Consider the following 16762-nt stretch of genomic DNA (forward strand, 5'->3'; position numbering starts at 1 on the left):
GGAGTCTCTAACATTTTCCTTATAAAAATATTAATATGACACAATCTAATAGTTAGATTAAACTCTTATTGAACCTCCAATTATAGAAAAGCCAAACTCTAGATTTTCTATGTCATACGGTTCAGCCATCAACTCTTTTTGTATCTTATTTTAATATACCATATCTAACTCAATAAGGTTCATCATAGACCTATTTCATTTTTTTTTAATTCTATTATGGAGGAAATGATTTTTTTTATTATCACATTATGTTTAAAAAATAGATTTATAAAGTGGATTTATATATCATGTTTCATAAATAAATATACAAGATTGAGGAGTGAGAAAGACATTGTTAGGTTATCAACACCAAACATAAAGAGAATACAAATCGATGAATTGTTGAATATATCAAATCGAATCTTTCTTGCTTTTAGAGAAGTTAAGCAAACCTTGTAGAATTTTTCTTTCTACACCCACTTCTTTTCTATTAAGCTTAATTTGGATTAAACTTCTTTGGTAGATTGAGTGAGTGCATGGTGATATAATGAGTCAACTGTTTGTCATATGTCATATGCACAATAATGCAAAACAAAAATGGTTTGTGTTGCACTAAAGCTTGCATGTACAACTTCTTTCTTCTTTATTTCTTAACTTGTTGCCACGTCTATATATATATTGCCACACTTTTTATTTTATTTATATCTAAGTAGTGGGTGTGGCATGCAAATAAAGCAAATAGAGATTTCAACATAACTAAACAAAAGGTGGCAGCTTATCTTCAATTAAGAAAATGGGTAAAATTTTAACTTGTGTGGTTTGTGGCAAAAGTATTTTACTCCCTTATCATTCAAATATAGTCTGAAAGTCTTCATGTAATTTTAGATTAAAGTACAACCGTTAACTATAGATGTAAAAAGACTATAATACTCTCAAATCTTATACTTTTTTGGTTCTTTTCTTTCTCTCTCCTTTTTCATATACATAATTTATAATGTATAGCATTAATTTAATTAAATCACAGTTCTTATAAAATTTTAATTATTTATTATAATTCTTAACATTTTATTCTAATTTTAATTTAATTATATTTTAGTGCACAATTAGTCCTAAATATTTAATTATTTATTGTAATTCCTTATTTTTTAATCTAATTTTAATTTAATTATATTTTATATCACAATTAATTCTAAATTCTTAATTATTTATTATTTTTTTCAACATGTTAATTTAATTTTAATTAATTATATTTTAGATCAATTTTTAATTATTATTTATGTATATTTTTATTTAGTTATATTTTAAATAAATTCTTAATTATATTTTAAGTCAATCATTAATTATATTATATTATATTATATTTTAATTAACATATTAATCTAATTTTAGGTTTGGAGAAAATTGATGTAAAATTGTCTTTTTGTTGTATTAATTTCACTTTATTTTTTCAAAAAATCAAACCTAAAAAAAATAGTGTTATACATCTTCCGTTAGTTTGGATGAAAAACTTAACAGTGACACTTTAGTCCAAAATCACATAGGAACTTTCTAGCTATATTTCAACTATAAGGGGAAAAGTGCTCAAGTCCCAAATCATACGGGGTAAAATGAATTTAACCTTGAAAGAAAAGACGGGACTCTATTGGCAGATTTTGTGGTTCATCACAAAGTCTACATTAATAATATGTTTCATTTTATTTATTTATTATTATTATTTTTAATATGGAGCAGATCATTAATAAAAAAAATTAAGTGATTTGATTATCATTACACTACAAGAATTTATACATTTGCCGACTACTTTTGCCGGCCAAAAAATTTTTGGTCTAAAAAAAATGACATTTGGCGACCAAATATTAATTAGTCGCGAATGATCAATATTTTTGGGGACCAAATATGAGTTGGTCGCAGAAGGTCACATTTTGGCGACCAAAAATGAGTTAGTCGCAGAAATTGGTATGCTTTTCGCGACCAACTACAAATTTGGTCGCGGAAGGTTACATTTTGGCGACCAAAAAAATTTAGTCGCCAAATTTGTACTTTTAGCGACTAATATTTTAGTTGCCATTGATTGAGATTTAGCGGCTAAAAAAATTTGTTGCCGAAGGTACTTTTTTTGCGACTAATATGATGTTTTGGTCACCAAAAGTGTTTGGAAGGGAAATTTGAAACAGGGAGGGGGGAAATGAAATTTTTTGGCGACAAAAAAAATTTGGTCGCCAAAGTAAAAACGACGTCGTTTTGTACCTGGAAAACAAAAAAAATAAAATAAAAAAAGGCCTTGATCTCCTCTTTGTCTCCGACTCTCCCTCTCTCTGTGTTCTCTCTCTCAATCGGCTTGCAACTGCTCAAGAATTGCAGCCAATTCCAGTCCAGAATCCAACATTTCTTCCTCAATCTTCTCTCTTGTCTCCTGATCCTCGGCCCTGGCTAGACGAGTACACCACACAATCTTCAATCGGTTCTGCAACAAACACTTAACAAGGCTGAAATTATCGAATTGGAGATGACCCAAAAGCTTGGTCTCAACTTTAAGATCATCATCATCAAAACCATTCTGTTCTTCTTCCTCGTCAAACACAACAGTAAAACCCATTCTCTTCCTCCTGTTCTTCTTCCTCGTCAAACACAACAGTAAAACCCACATTATCATCAATCATAACATTGTCTTCTTCTTCTTGGAAATCAGTGATTAGGTTCCCAATGGAAACCATCTGATCGAAAACATGATTCGACATAGGGTTCAACAATTTCTCAATCTCCTCCCTCTTGTTGGGGTTATTGTTCTTCAAAACACCCAAAACCTCATCAGCGGCGGCGGCGACTGTTCCGGGAGGCTGACCACCGCCCAATTGCTGCTGTACGAGGCTAAGCATGGTCTCATAGGGAACCCTAGTTTTCTTTGTCTTGGGCTCGAAAAAAAAGGCCCAAATTTGATTCTACTGATTATGGCTCGGCAATAATACCATGGGTTTCCTAGTCTTTTCCTTCTAAATTCTACCATGCATGTATGCTATCATGGTTCTCGGACCCTTGGTTCTCTTGTTTCTTTCTATGATGATGTTACTGGTAAGGCCTTACCCTGGAACTTTTCTGGTCATTGTTTAAAGGAAACTCACTTGAAGATCTTACATTTTTTTTCTGAAGATGTTGATTTCATTTATCCATAAGAACTTGTAGTATTTTGTTCTTTGCATTATTTGTGTCAAATTACTGAAGAAATTTCTCAAGCAATATCTAATGAAAACAAGGTCACTTTTTTAGGCCTTAAGACTGAGCCATTGAATGGAACATACTTGGAAAGAATTGGACAGTCATCTGATGATGGAAAAAACAACCACCCCGAGCAGGAAAGTTGCCCATTCTCATGGGCTAGATCTCCAGAGAATTTGCTTCAGCAGGAGACATATTTGGCCTTGGCCACTGCATTCGTGCTTTTGAGGTTGCTCTATTTCCTTTTACCAACTCTGTCTGCATGTACTCGATTGGTTTGGAGACTGTACATCCCGAATATGAAGTTAAAGAGCTTGTGGGAACATCCTCCGGCCTATCTGAATCGAGCAATCCAGTTATTCAATTCCCTAAAGGAGCCCTGCAAGAGAAGTAATTTGCAAGAGGGAGCGATGAATGCTAAGGCATGGGCTTCAAAGTCCTTAGCTTCGGTTTCATTTGGGGATGCAAACACCAGCCGGGTTGTGCCAGTAAGTTGATCTCATTTCACTTTTTCTGGCGAAATTAGGCTTTTAGATTCTCCTTTGCTGCAGAATCTTTTCTGTGTCCGTCTGCAACAAATTCATGATTTGATTTGGTTTTCCATTTGGGGCTCAATGTTTCATGGTAAGGTGGAAAATTTTACATTGGTTGGTTGTTGTAGCAACTATCATTTCTATGTAATTTAGAATAGAATTTGTTATCACCATCCCAAAAATAAGAAATGGCTTTAATTTTGTGAATAGCTTGTAAGCTATATAGCCTTGACTGGCTGGTTTGGACCCCCTCTTGTCATTCCAGATAAGTTTGTCATTTATATATCTCATCTTTCTATGTTATTAACATTTCTTGATAACTAATTTTAAGCAACAAGTTAAACAACAGTTTAGAAAATGCCTTAGTGTATGACTTTTTCTTTTCTTCTTTTCTTTTCTTTTCTTCTGGCAGCTCTTAGAACTTTACTTGTGTTTGTGTATATACTTAAAAGATGTTTAAAAACTGGTTAAACGGGGAATCTGATCTGAACTGGTTGAAATCGGGTAGTTTGGTTCTAGTTTTAAAAAATTTAGAATCATTGAATATGGTTTCGTTAGTAGATTAATGCTCAAAAGAATTGAACAAAACAAACTGAATTTTTTTGATGTTTTTGTTAATTTTAGTATTCATACGTATAGGATCTTCCATGTGAATAATGGGTGTTCTCTTCTTTTTTTTAATTTTATAATATGATGAGGAATATTGGACTGAATTTCTGGGCAGCCCCGTTTCTCTCAATCTGAGCCCTAATTTCAATGTCATCTTGTGAATTAATTTGAGCAGGGTTTTTAATAACAATGAACTCGGTGGCAAGATTCGTTCAACGCTAGGACTACTGCAGACTTTGGAGATGTTGTGAGTATCTCTATCACATACCCAATTAAAATCATAATAAGATGCTAGCTGTGAATACCCATTAAATTTTTTGAATTGAGTATACAGTGTTGGCAATGGATTTTCCTGGATATGGACTCATTGGTGGCCCTATCCTAATTTCAATCTCATTGTTTTTCGTTCTTGTAGTGACATGCCTGTTAACAAAGCACATACTTTTATGTACCATTGAGTGTAGTTAATCCTAATATGATCTATGTTTGTGCATTTATATCATTGATCTATAGACCTTATTCAAGTACCCAATAAAATAAGAAAGTTTAAATACATAGAGAATCAAACACATAATAAACACAAAAATATCTCTCAAATTTACAAATGTCTCACAAAAGCAGAAAGTCTATGTTTAGTTCTCTACATTTCTAACATTGCTCTAATTAAATTACTGCTCTGGACTTTGGCAAAACAGTTGACATCACATGAAGAATGTGTTCCTATAATTCTTTTTCTCTTACATGAGCATTTACTTACAATCTTTTTCTTCTAGTGACTTTTTATTTTCCCCAGTAGCCAAGATCACATCTGAGGCAGGTGCACAATGAATTTCATGAAAATGCCTTGCAGGTATGGACTATGAAACTATGAAGAAGCCTATATGTTGATATTATAAACATGATTCTAAAATGTGTACTGAATTAAATTTCAAATTCACATGAAACTAACAAACTGAAAAGAAAAAGACATGATCTTGGTTTTGTTTTAGAGTTTTTAACTGATTTGAGTATATACAAATGGCAGGAATTTCTATTGTGGATCGAAATTATTATGGTGTGTTCCCGTTGAGAGGTACATTGCTTAATGTGAGGGAAGCAAGCCATAAACAGATCATGGAGAACACTGAAATGACGAGCATCAAGCAGATTCTTGGACTTCAGCATGGAAAACAGTATGACAGTGTGAAGACTTTGAGATATGGTCATTTGATGATCATGACTGATCAGGTTTAAAACATTTAACTTCTTGTTTTGTTTTTTCTGTTGGTTTTATCTATATGCAATGGACAAAGGTGAAATTTTATATGTTACAAAAATGTGTTTAGAATGTTTAGAATCTGTTACCAAAAATCTGTTACTAAAATGTGGGTCCTCTAGTGATGTTTAGAATGTCTCATGTCATTTCTTTATGTCAGTAGCTTTAGGGGAATTGAGTTCTATCCTTTTTTTTATTTTTCTTTCATGATCTTGTCAATTGACCTTGCTTCGGGTCTTTGTCATTTTTGTAAAGCTATGGTTATAATTTTTTCATCATATTTGTTTTAGTATGATCTACCATTGTTGATTGTGTTATCCTTTGCATTAGATGGTTTCTCCTAATGCTAATTGCCTGTATGTGGTTGAAGCATCTATGGCACATAGATCATCAGATGAATCCTTAGTCTATGCTATATGATTTTTTTTCACTAGCACTTCATTTACCTTCAATGGCATCTGTTACAGCTAAAAATATTTGAAGGATTGGCCTTTCCTCCCCTTTACTTCTACAATGAAGGAGTTAGAGCGTTCCTTGCTACAATAAAGCAACATGTTTTTATTGCGAGGTAGGTTGTTTTTAATTTTAATTGTTCTTTTCAACTTGAAATCCTTTGATTGTGAGTAATGAGCATAGTTGAAGATAGAATAAATTTGTTTTTTGGACTAGAATATATATTTTTTGTTAAATATTAGGCAATTAAAACTTATCTACCCTGTTAAATTTGGTTTCTCAAAGAATTATCTATAATTAGAGATTAGTAAGTTGTTAGTTGTTAATTATTGGAGGGTTTGTTGAATCATGTACCTATAAAATATAATATGGTGCATAATTTGGATTCAAATAAAAAAAATCAATCTTCACCGAGAGGTTGTCCCGGGAACAAATATATAATGGAGCTTTAATTTTTGTTTATTATAGGTCATCAGATGTAATTTTGCCTATCACTATAAAAAAAAGGGAAAACTACATATCAGTGCATGTGATAAAAATAATTTGCAATATCTGGTAGTGCAACTCTTTTTGTGTAAAAAACACAGCAAATGTTACATCCCAAGAAGATTCTTACCATTTTAGCAAGTATTTGCCACACTTCCCACTGAATTGTAATCTCCCCTAGAAAAAATGGTGGAAATAAGGAAAAGCAAAGGAAAATGAGAAAAGTTCTTTAGAATCTGTTGAGATCCCATGCATGTTGTTTAACATAAATATGGTGCTAGTGTTGAAATTCCAAAAATATATTTACTCCAACAGTCGGATCCGCTGTTGAGTGTGGTTCAGTTCTTATCTGATCCACACTGCTCCAACAGTTTAGGGTGCTAAATTGTATTGAAATTGAATATTTTCCCCTGCTGTGCTTAATTGCCTTTACTCACAGTTTAGGGTGCTTCTTGATCCAGTTCACTTTCACTCAGTTCTTGAACTTGTGTACCAACAGGAAGATCGTGCAAAATGTGCTGCGCGCAAGAGAATCAGGAAAAGGGGTTCTCACTGCTCCTTTCAGGTTACTCAAATCAAATCGCCTGGGAGTCATATTGACTTTTGCTGTCTACAAGACAGATCTCCCCTCAAATGCAACATCAAGTGAGAGGATTCAAGCAACTGATGGGTATGTTGTCTGCCTAAAAATCAAACTTGTCATTAGCTCCTTAAGGGGGAATAGAGAAGAGAAGAAATAAATAAATATACAATGATGACAATTGTATAACTGATCCTATTCATAAAATAAATTGTATTTAAAAAATATAAAACAAATTTGGAGGTCATCGCAAAGTAAAATAGAATTAATTGAGTTGATGTACTGTCTTAGCTATAAATAATGAGTGCAGCTAGAAATTTCAGGATGTAGACAAGATTAGAAAGATTGAATTAGAGAAGAACTTCATTTAAAGTTTCACTACTGCCTATGAAGCACGGATACTTCAAAAAGGAAGACGTATCCGTATCGGATACTTATCGGATACCGATACTCCTTGGATACTCGTGGATACGTATCGGATACTTCTTAATTAATTTTTTATTAATTTGGAAGTATCGGATACTTAATTTTGAAGTATCGGATACTTGAAGTTACATATTACTTATAATATTTTGTTTAGCTCTTTGATAAGAGAAATATAGTAAGAGTTAAAGTAATATAATTTGTTAAATTGATGTATCCTTGTTGTCTCTCTCACTTCTCTCTCGCTTTCTCACTCTCTCACGTTTCTTGTTTTTTCTCTCATTCTTTTTTTGGTGTTGGCATGTAAGGATGATGTTTAATTTCCATTTGCTTTTGTTTTTAGTTTTGGATGTTTTATGAATGTTTGAAGATTTTTAGGTTAATAGGAATCTCTCTCTTTATTTATTAATTTACTTTAAGTTTTATTTTCATGCATATTACATTATTAAAATTATAAAAATATATTTTTTTTACGAACGTATTCCCGCCGTACCTGTATCATACTTTTCAAATTTTGACGTATCGCCATATCCGTATCCGTGCTTCCTAGGTTATCATTGATGACTTAAAAAAGTATATGTGCTGAAATTTTTATTTAATAATGGTTTTTTGGCTTTAGCTAAGGTCCTGTGATATTCACTGATGAAGGGAAACAAGTTGAAACTATTAACCTTGAAGACTCTTAGTTTTATAGGAATCTTTCTTCTTTATTAAGTTGTCTTTTGTTATAAGTTTTATTTTTATGCATACTGCATTACCAAAAATTGTAAAATAATATTTTTACGAACGTATCCCTGCCGTACCCGTATCCTAATTTTTCAAATTTTTTCGTATCGCCGTATCTGTATCGTATCGTATCCGTATCCCGTATTTGTATCCGTGCTTCCTAGACTACTGCCAAGCAAGTACCTTGGCAAGTCTTCGATATCGAATCAAATGTGGAGAGGTTGCTTCAACAACTTGCAAGCAAACAAACCATACTTGTAAATGTGTATGATACCACCAACTTTTCGCACCCTATCAACATGTATGGCTTGAATCTATCAAATGATAGGTTACAACATGTTAGCACACTTAACTTTGGTGATCCGTTCAGAAAACATGAGATGTGTTGCAGGTGATCTATGTAATCCTATCTGTTACTGTGTATTTTAGAGGGGTCAATGCGAGTTCTTAGATTGAGATTCAAAGTGATAAAATGGACTTACAACTAAGTTTGTTCTTGAAGCAGATTCAAACAAAAACCACCATGCCCATGGTTTGCGATGATGATTTCAATTGGTATCCTTGTAATTGCATTGCTTCTTGGGCATATAATCAACGCAACAGTGGGATGTGCTCGCCAAAGTTGAGGATGATTACCATGAGATGATGAAGCTGCAGAAACGAGCAGAGGCAGCTGATATTGCTAAATCACAGGTATTTAATAGTTGTAGTTCATGTATTGAAATTTTGTTAGGCTTCACCTAATATGTCTACATGGTTCTAATTGAATTTGAATCCTCTGTAGTTCCTTGCTACTGTGTCCCATGAGATCAGAACCCCAATGAATGGTGTTCTTGGTAAGTTTTTGTTATTGTCCTTTATCATTTAAAGTCATTTAAATACATTGCTTTGGGGAAAACATTAAAAAATTATTTAAAAATAAACAAAGAAAGTGGGGTTGTTGTGTGATGTTTGTATATATGTTTATTCAACAGGAATGTTGCAGATGCTAATGGACACAGATATGGATGTAACTCAACAAGACTATGTCAGAACTGCATAGGGCAGTGGAAGAGCGTTGGTTTCACTAATAAATGAGCTTTAGGACCAAGCAAAGATTGAATTTGGTAAGCTTGAGCTTGAGATTTACAGAGATATCTAAAGATCAAATCCATCAAGCTGATTCACAATTTCAAGCATAGTGCACTGATTCGTTTCACTAATATGATTGATTTTTGTTCATTTGGACTAGAATATATTTTTTTCATTTGTTGATAGCTGCGCATGGATAACAAATAGTTATGTTTCAAATTGTTATGCTAGATGGATGTGACTTGTGAATGAAAACTTAGAATAATTGTATTGTGTCGAATGCTAATGATTCAGTTGATTTGAATGATACTTTAAAATTATAGGTTTATTATGGATTGAATGAATTATTAGGAATTACAGGTGTATTGTTGTTTTCCTACTTTGGCGACCAATTTATTAGCCGCGACAAATAAATAATTTTTTTCGCAAAAAATGACAATTGCCGACCAAGAGTTTTGGTCGCAAAAAATACATCTATTGCAGACCAAAAAATTAGTTGGTCGTGGAAACTCACTTTTGCCGACCAAAAGTTTTGGTCGCGAAAAGTAACAAATGGCGACCAAATTTTTGGTCGTGGAATGTCACAATTGGCGACCAAACTTTTTGGTCGTTGAATGTGATAATTAGCGACCAAACTTTTTGGTCGCAAAATGTGTCAATTGGCGACTAAGATATTTGGTCGGGAAAATATCACTTTTCGCGACCAAAGTGTTTTAGCGACAAAATGAATTAGTCGCGGTAATTAAATATTTAGCGACCAAAAATTTAGTCGGCAAATCCAACTTTTGCCGACCAACCAAAATTTTGATCGCGAATTACTTTTGCCAACCCTCAATTGGTGACCAAAGTAGCGACCAAAAAAATTGGTCGCGGATAACTTTTACCGACCAAAAATAGACTTTTAGCGACCAATTTTTTTGTTGCCAAAAGTGTTAATTCTTGTAGTGTTATCATACAATTTTATCACTTTTATCTTTGAAAAATAGACGACAGGTGTGATTTTAAAAATAAACCATTTCTAAGACAAATGTGATGACATTTTATGGTTATAATTACTGAATCAATTCAATTTTTCATTTGTTAACCCAAAAAAATTCTATTTTTCATTTTTTATGCATAATATACTTGAGAGACATAAAAATGAATGGAACATCATTAAAATAGGAGTATCGCTATTGAGATTAAAAAATTAGACCTACTTTCTATACCAATGATATATCACTCTATTAAAATATCTAAATTAAATCTCTCTCTCTCTCTCTCTCTCTCTCTCTCTCTCTCTCTCTCTCTCTCTCTTATTTATTTTCTAATCATCAATCAATTATCTTGTTGACACATAGTCTAGAAAATGAACTTAAATATCATTTTTCTTAAAATAGACCTTGTGGTGGGCCCACAAGAGACAAATAGTATGGTTTAGTCTTCTCTTCTAACTGCAAAGCAACTTCACCTCAAACAAAAATAGGAAAAACAAAGAAAAGAAAAGTGGACTATGTAATGCATGTTTATAGTAGATACTTTGTTGTACGTTTTGCTTATAGTATAGGAGAATACATGCTTCAAACTTTTGCTTTTTGATGATGAATTATTATAAGCAAATACTTCTTTAGTACTGAAAATGTATTAAAAAGTTGCTTTAGAAAATCACTAATTATAATTGTTGTTAAAGAAATAAAAATCACTATTAATCTGATTTGTGAATAGAGTTATATTTTGAGTTTGTAAACTGTAAGTTTTGGAATTATGATTTGAAAAAAGAAAATTTGTTTGGTTATGAGTTTTGAATTATTGAGTTTTGAATTTTGATCAGCAAAAAAAGCTTTATTGATGGAAAATAAACATACAGAGCATGATAACTTACATCAATAAAGAGGAGGGTGCAAAAAGCATCACAGTGAAACATTCAGATCCCAACTAGGTTGGCACCTAGATGCACACCAAATCATCTGCTAGCACAAACTCCAAGCTCCAAGTTGGTGAGAAACCAACATGCAGAGAAAAACAAAACAAAACAAAACAAAACTAACAAAAACAACATAGCACACCCCTTGAATACCAAACATCCAAAAACCCCTCTGCTGGAGCATTAGATCAACATATCAAGAGTCCACAGCTAACAAAACAATCCACCAAGGGACAGAGCACCAAAACACAGCAACAACTCATCACCAACAGCAGCAACTCATCACCATCACCACCACCATCAACAGCAACTCATCACCAACAATAGCAACAATACATCAATAAAAGCTACCAACAGCCTAAGCATAATTGGGATCAGTATAACGGACAACAATAAGTAAAGCTACCAATAACCTAAGCATAACTGGGACCAGTATAACAGACAGCAAAGCACCAATGCAACAGTAACAGGATTAGCACTGCAACAGCAACCAATAGCAACATCCAAAACAACAACCATTAGCAGTGTAACAAAACACTCTCCATCCCTGAACAGCAAGTCACCACCTTTTAAGGCCCCCTTCAAAAAAATTTTTGCATGAAGTTCAATGACAATGCCTTTGGCTTCTTCTGATCACTTCATGATTCTCAGCCTCTTGCATGATCCAGTAAATCATCCCTAATAATATAAACCCCCATTCAACTGTGAACTCCACCCAGCAACACAGCAGTAGGATCAACCCAGAACACTTGTTGGAACTCTTTGCAGATAGTAGATAGGAGTAACGAGCAACTTCAATTTTTTGATATGACTTAACCCCAATTTGCTCCCCAATGTAGACAATATAAACCCCCATTTAGCTATGAACTCCACCCAACTGCAACCAAATACACCAAATCAGCATTAACAGTAGATCAGCAGCAGGGGCAACCCAAAATACCAACCCTCATCCCAAAACAGAACACCATCAGCAGCAGCAGCAGGAGCAACCCAGAAAATCTGTTTGGAACCCTCCACATCTTCAGATTCTTGATATGACTTACCCCAATTTGCTTACCAATGTAGACAATAAAACCCCCAACAATACCACCAAATCAGCCACAATGTAATGCATGCCTTACCTGATCCAAATAGGCCACCACATCATGCGCTGAGTATTGGAACTCACTAGAGGTTGCTATAATCCACAATGCAACTCTACTTTTAATTAGCTCACAAACCTCCTCAAATATAGGTTGTTTTTCATTAAAGATACACTCATGTCGAAGCCTCCACACAGACTAGAGGACTGCCAAAGGAATTGCCTCCCAGATTTTCTGTTCAATCTTTCTCCATTTGTACCCTCTCCACCAATCCAATACCCTTTTGGGCTTTTCAGGTATCACCCAAATCAAACCCCACCAATTCAGTAAATTTGTCTAGATCCTCCAACAAAAGGGCACAGCACCAGAACATGACACCCTGATTCCACCTTACAGCTGCAAAAAACACAATTCAATTGAGCCTCATTACTAAGACACCTCACTCTTTGAAGGAAAACTCTTGATTTGATTCGACCCTTCCAAGCGAGCCAACCAAAAAACTGAACTTTTGGTAGAGAAATATTATTCCAAAGTAGCCTTGATGTCCCCAAGCTCTGCTCCACACATCTTCTATTATAAATTGAATTAACTGTGAACATACCTGAAGATGACGCCCTCCAAGCCAATGAATCAGCTTTTTTTTGATAAAGATGGGTCACATGAAAGCAAAAGGGATTATAGTCTTTCCATCTCAACCTCCTCCCAAACTCTCAGATTCCTTCTGAAACTCAGCTTCCATTCAGATAAGCCATTTCTTTTATCCATCATCTGCTTAAGAGTGACCTCTTTTTCTACTGACAACTCAAATAATCTAGGAAAATCCTCCTTCAAGCATTCGTTGGTAGCCCAACTATCCTCCCAAAATCTAACCCTCATACCATTCCCTACTTGAATGACAGAATTATCCATAAAAAAGCAAAATAGGTTCGAATTGCTGTGTTCTAACCTGAGAATATCACTCCAGACTCTTGAACACTAGGCACTGCTACCAAAATCTGGTCTCCACCTTCCTCCAGAGCTGCCATATTTACTAATCAAAATGTCTTTCCACAACACACGGTCCTCACTACCACATCTCCACCACCATTTGGCTAGTAAACAATCATTGGCTTCCTTCAATTTCTTAATCCCCAAACCTCCCAAGTCCTTTGTTTTGGTAACCTCCTCCCATTTTACCAGATTGATCTTCTTTTTGAGTTCTGAATCTCCTCACAAAAACTTGGCTTGAATTTTGTCCAGCAATTTTGATACATTTGCAGGCAATTTAAACAAAGAGAGGTAGTACACTGGTAAAGAAGATAGCACTGCTTTGATCAGTGTTAGCCTACCTCTAAATGATAGTAATTTCCTTTTCCAAGACGCCAGCCTAGACTTGAATTTATTGATTACCGGCAACCATGTGCTTTTCCTCTTTGGGCTGGCCCCCAATGGTAAACCAATATACATGAAAGGTAACTTTTGGATCATACAATTCAATCTTCCTGCGAAAACATTTACCTCTGCCTCCTGTACACCTACTCCACAAACTGTACTCTTACAAAAATTAATCTTCAATCTAGAAAACACTTCAAAACACATCAAGATTCTCTTAACATTCAAAATGTCATTCTCTTCCGCCTCACAGAACACAATTGTATCATCTACAAATTGCAAATGGGTGACATTAACCTCCCTTAGGCCAATCACAACACCTTTGATTAACTCCAATGCTTTAGCTCTTTGAAATAATATATTCAAACCCTCAGCCACTATATTAAAAAGAAAGGGAGACAACGGACCCCCTTGTTTGAGTCCTTTTTCTGGGCAGAATTCATTAGTCGGGGAACCATTAACAAGAACTGAAACTCTAACTGATTGTATACACGCATTCATCCACCTAATCCACTTATCCTGGAAGCCAAAGCTTGACATCATAATAAAGAGATACTCCCAATTTAATGTATCGTATGCTTTTTCAAAATCTAGTTTCAAAATTACCCCATTCTTCTTTTTCTTCTTCCACCAATCCACTACTTCATTGGATACTAAAATCCCATCTAAAATGTTCCTCCCCACAATGAAAACGGACTGAGATTCTCCAATTATTTTAGGCAATACCTTTTTAAGTCTAGAAGCTAGAACCTTAGCCAAAATTTTGTACAGAGATCCAATAAGGCTAATTGGTCTATAAGCTGAAACACCACCTGGATTCTCATTCTTAGGTAATAATGAGATGAAAGGGCTATTGATACCTTTTGTTAAGCATCCATTATCATAGAATTCCTTGAAGAATTGCAAGATATCCTTTTTTAAAACTTTCTAACACTTTTGAAAGCAAAACAAGTTGAAACCGTCAGGTCTTGGTGCCTTATTTCCATTACTCTCTCTAATAGCTCTCCAAATCTCCTCATCTGAAAAAGGAGTGACCAGCCCATTAGAATCATTATCATTACCAATGGACTTGAAAACACCTTGGAGCTTAGGTCGAAATTTCCACTCTTCACAGAATCTGCTTTTAAAGTGTTTAGCTACCTCTTTGATCTTTTGTGGATCCTCATGAATCTCCCCATCCACTTCAATTGAATTCAGTAGATTTCTATTCTGCCTGCTTGTAGCTATGACATGAAAGAATCTTGTATTCTTATCTCCTTTTAAACTCCAATTAACTCTAGACTTCTGCCTCCATAACCATTCTTCTCTCTTATTTAATGACCATACTTCCTTTCGAACTTCTCTTCTTCTTTTAACCTCATTCTCCACAAGACTTCTAGATTCAGCCACTAGATCAATTGCATGGATCTCCTCCTCCGCTGCTTTCAATGAATGTGTAACATTGCCAAAGACCTCTACATTTCATTTTTTCAAAACTAAACGTAGAACCTTCAGCTTATTCATAATAATAAAACCTGCCCAACCAGTAAATGCAGAATCATCCCAGGACTTTTTCACAACTTCTCCAAATTTCAGATGTGAAGCCCAAGCGTTTATGAACCGGAATGGCCTTGGACCCCATTCCCTGCCATCCTCGACCAGTAACAGGGGGCAATGATCTAAAATACTTCTCTCTAGACCCCATAACTTTAAATTCAACATTTCCTTCCACTCCATTGACATAAGTACTCTATCAATTCTACTCCATCTTTCTCCTTCGTTAGAATTGCACCATGTGAACTGTCTTCCCAACATGGGTAAATCAAGAAGCTCCATATTTTCTATAAATAAATTAAATTCTTTCATCCCTCTGTCTTTTCTAGAACACCCCCTTCTTTCCCCAAGATTCCGTATCTCATTGAAGTCACCAGTTAGACACCAGGGATTACAGAAGCTAGATCTCAACCCATACAGCACATTCCAGAATCTACTTCTCTCATTAACTTCATTTGGAGCATGAACATTGACAAGGACACAGTTAAAATTTGGAAGAAGAGTACCTGAGAGTACAATGCAATGCCTTGTGCTACAACACTGGGATAGCTTGAAAACAGTTGGTTTCCAAATGCACAGAAGCCCACCAGCTCTCCCTTCAAAGTTGACTACCATGAATTTCATTTCATCCACATGCCATAATGATTTTACAAATCTGGTGTAACCTCAGTTTTTTTTGTCTCTTGGAAAAAAAACAAAATCAATTTTCCTATCCTTGAGCAGTAATTTGACCCTCCTTCTCTTTATAGATTTACCCATACCCCGTACATTCCATGATAAGAGCTTCATATAGAAACATTATATAACACCTGTAACCACCTGATACATTCAATCAATTTTGCACATCAGCTCCTAACTGTGCATCTACAGCCCTTGAAGCTGCCTGAACTTTATCCTTGATCTCCATAGCTTTTAATTTTTCCTTCACCTCCTCTTTCTTCCCACCAAAACATATGCCTAAGGCTTTGCCCATACATATTGTTGCTTCTTTCTCCTCCTGAGGTGTCAAATCTCTATGTAAGTTTCTCTCAATCACCTCCAATTTTGATCTTGCCCCAGACGTATCTTTACTTATGACTTTCCTTTGTGCATCCGATCTTGCTTTTAACCCAGCTTTACCTCTTAGGATAGCTCCTCTGCTCCAGCTTCCCATACCCACTGCACCTCATTTCCTTTCATTTCTCCCTCCCCTGGCTCTCCCTTGCTTGTTCACCGAGATTCTATTACCATTCCTCCGTACTAACTTTTTCCTCTGTTTTAACTCTCCTTTTTTCCCATCTGTGTTACCACTATCAAATGAAGCCTCAACATAAAGTGATGATGACCCAACATCTTGGGCCAGTGACACCTCATTATCTGAATTACAATTACTACCCATGAGCCCAAATCTAGGCCCATCACACTGGGTATGAACCAAATCCACTTCCAATGCTATCCCTGGGATATCAAGCCCATTCTCACTAATGCTTCTCATGAACCCATTACCATAACCTTCTACCGGCCCACACACTTCATTAAATAGTTAGATGGCACTCAAATTCTCTG

At 34.9% G+C, this 16762-nt stretch overlaps 1 pseudogene across 1 annotated transcript; it reads left to right on the top strand.

Moving 5' to 3' along the window:
* Positions 1-2942: 2942 nt before the first annotated feature.
* On the top strand, positions 2943-4067 carry LOC145793559 (5'-adenylylsulfate reductase-like 4 pseudogene; annotated as a pseudogene). Its single transcript, XR_014333879.1, has 2 exons — positions 2943-3048; positions 3244-4067. The product of XR_014333879.1 is annotated as a 5'-adenylylsulfate reductase-like 4 pseudogene (transcript).
* The last annotated feature ends 12695 nt before the right edge of the window (positions 4068-16762 follow it).

Source organism: Camellia sinensis, chromosome 6 (genome assembly GCF_055761805.1).
Source record: "Camellia sinensis isolate YWXY chromosome 6, ASM5576180v1, whole genome shotgun sequence".
NCBI lineage: Eukaryota > Viridiplantae > Streptophyta > Magnoliopsida > Ericales > Theaceae > Camellia > Camellia sinensis.